Genomic DNA, 3,301 nt, shown 5'->3' with positions numbered 1-3,301 from the left:
CAAGCATGTATCAACAAGTGCAAGTATGAATAAACAAGTGCAAACATGTATCAACAAGTGCAAACATGTATCAACAAGTGCAAGCATGTATCAACAAGTGCAAGTATGAATAAACAAGTGCAAACATGTATCAACAAGTGCAAACATGTATCAACAAGTGCAAGCATGTATCAACAAGTGCAAGTATGAATAAACAAGTGCAAACATGTATCAACAAGTGCAAACATGTATCAACAAGTGCAAGCATGTATCAACAAGTGCAAGCATGTATCAACAAGTGCAAGCATGTATCAACAAGTGCAAGCATGTATCAACAAGTGCAAGCATGTATCAACAAGTGCAAGCATGTATCAACAAGTGCAAGCATGTATCAACAAGTGCAAGCATGTATCAACAAGTGCAAGCATGTATCAACAAGTGCAAGCATGTATCAACAAGTGCAAACATGTATCAACAAGTGCAAACATGTATCAACAAGTGCAAGCATGTATCAACAAGTGCAAGCATGTATCAACAAGTGCAAGCATGTATCAACAAGTGCAAGTATGAATAAACAAGTGCAAGCATGTATCAACAAGTGCAAGCATGTATCAACAAGTGTAAGTATGAATAAACAAGTGCAAACATATATTAACAAGTGCAAGTGTGTATAAGCAAGTACAAACATGAATAAGCAAGTGCAATAATAAGCAAATGTGTCGGAAATTTCCGACTTCATTTACTAACACTTAACATAATATGCAAGAAAAGATTTGCTGTTTTATGTTTAATAAATAATAATTATAATTACCATAAAATACCTTAGTTAACCCTACTAAGAAAATAGTGCTGTGGCGTCTCTACCAGAAAATGAGATACATTGCCATGTCACCAAATTAAATTCACCCACAATTATTTATAATCTTTAAACACCAGTTTGGTGACTAAAATGAAAATAAAAGTATTTCCTAAGATTGGACTTAATTAACGATCAGATAAAATAAATTCCTCCTTCCAATTGTTGATAAAACATCATAACAGAAGCATTGAAACGACGCGTCGCTTGACGGGGAGGGAGGGAGCGGGACCCCATCATTGCCGCCTGGAGCCCTAAGAGGTGTCGACTGTGATTCCCAGTTTTGCGACCACAAATATTACTCAAATATTACAAATATTAGCCGCCCTGAAGACTGCTCTCCTCGCTGGAGCCAAGGTGTGGAGAAGCCGCCAGCCTGACCCGCTCCTCACCAGTAGTAGCTATTGCAGCCACGGGATCCGGACACCATCCCAAATGCTTCAGCAAATGCAGCTCTTGCTACGGCCGGCGAGTGGAGTATGTGACAATGACCTGCTGCGGGTTCTGTTCCTGCAACGCTTGGCCTTACACATTCGCATGCTACTCCTTGCCCAGAGCGACGACGTGACACCAGAGAGCCTGGCAAAACCTGCAGACCGAATCCATAGTGCATCAGACGACTCACTCTGGTCAGGAGACACCCTCACCTCGGACCACTCAGCAGGGACGACCCAAATGAACAGCCAACACCTCAGTGCTACTCAGAGCCGCCAACATTCCCAGTGCAAGTCCCGCAGCCCGTCCCTGACGGCTGATTCCAACCCACCTGTAGCAGCAGACTACTGCTACTACCATCGCAGGTTTGGGGCTACAGCACGGACCTGCCGCCAACCGGGTGCTTATTCGGAAAACGGCTCCGGCGGGGTCTGTTAACGGCCAGCAACCCCGCCGCCTTGGATGATTCACTTTTATATATGGTCGATCGTACCTCCCGGTGCCGTTACCTGCTGGACAAGGGTGCTTCAGTTTATGTCCCCCCCCCCCCCCCTCCAGCACACAAGCCACCTCGCACTCCACACCACGACATGGCTGCTGCCAACGGTTCTGTCGTACCTTCCTGCGGTAATATTGTGATCACTCTTGATTTTGCTGACCTCGGTCGCTTAATATGAACGTTCCGCGTTGCTGAAGTTAATATGCCTATACTGGGGGGCGATTTCTTATGCCATCACAACCTCCTGGTGGATGTGATGCGTGGCGGCTCCAGAGGGTGAGTACAGAACAACGGCTACTGACCAGCCTTGCCCAGCATAACTCTCCTGACCTGCAGAACCTTCTGGAGGAATCTGAGGACATCACCCAGCCACAGGCGCCAAATGCCAAGGTTAAGCACACAGTCACCCATCATATTCGTCCCTCGGGCCCACCAACCTACGCTTGACAGCGCGGACTGCCGCCAGAGTGTGTCCAGGTGGCCAGGAAGAATTTGACAAGCTGTTAGCTGCTGGGATTGTCCAACGCTCTGACAGTGTCTGAGCGTCTCCACTGCATACGGTGCCGAAGACAACTCCAGGAAAGTAGCGTCCCTGTGGGGACTACAGGACGCTGAATGTTCACACCCTGCCACACCGTTACCCAATCCCACACAGTCAGGACTCCTCTGACATGCTACATCGGGCAACAACATTCTCAAAAATACATTTGGTACGAGCATTTCACCAAATCCCAGTGGAGCCAGTGGACATTCCCAAAACTGCAATTACAACATCCTTTGGCTTGTTTGAATGTATTAGGATGCCGTTTGGTCTCCGTAATGCAGGGCAGACATTCCAACGCGTCATTGATCAGGTCGTCAGAGACCCTTCTGCTACGCCTACATTAATAACCTCCTAATAGCTAGTCGCTCTCCGGCTGACCAACGAAAGCATCTTTGTATACTTTTTACTCGCCTCCGCGACTATGGCCTGCAGATTAATCTAGAGAAATGCATTTTCGAGGTTCCCGAGCACAACTTCTTGGGCCACCGAGTGTCCTCCACAGGTATTCTGCCACTAGAGGAGACGATCGTGGCTATCCGAAATTTTCCGACACGCACCACAACTAAGAAGCTTCAAGAATTCCTGGGTGTAGATAATTTTTACCGTAGGTTTATCCCACACTGTTCTGACATCCTGAAACCTTTATATGACCTCCTGTGTGGGCGTAAGCAGGGGTCCAAAGTACCCCTGCCATGGTCACCAGAGACTGAGGTAGTGTTCAACACTCTTAAGCAGGAGCTAGCTCAGCTCACTCTCCTCGCCCGTCCAGTATTCGATGCACCAACTAGCCTCTCAACGGATACCTGCAACACTGCAATAGGAGCGGTACTCCATCAATTTATTGACGACACCTGGCGATCCATTGCGTTTTTTTAATAAAGCTTAACGCCGGCAGACAAAACCTTCAGCACATTTGACTGGGAACTCCTTGCTATATTTGCAACTATTCAACACTTCAGGCATTTTCTCGAGTGACGTGACTTCCACG

This window comes from Procambarus clarkii, chromosome 62 (assembly GCF_040958095.1).
Source record: "Procambarus clarkii isolate CNS0578487 chromosome 62, FALCON_Pclarkii_2.0, whole genome shotgun sequence".
NCBI classification, from domain to species: domain Eukaryota; kingdom Metazoa; phylum Arthropoda; class Malacostraca; order Decapoda; family Cambaridae; genus Procambarus; species Procambarus clarkii.
The sequence above is the reverse complement of the archived record's forward strand: the minus strand, read 5'-3'. Positions refer to the sequence as shown.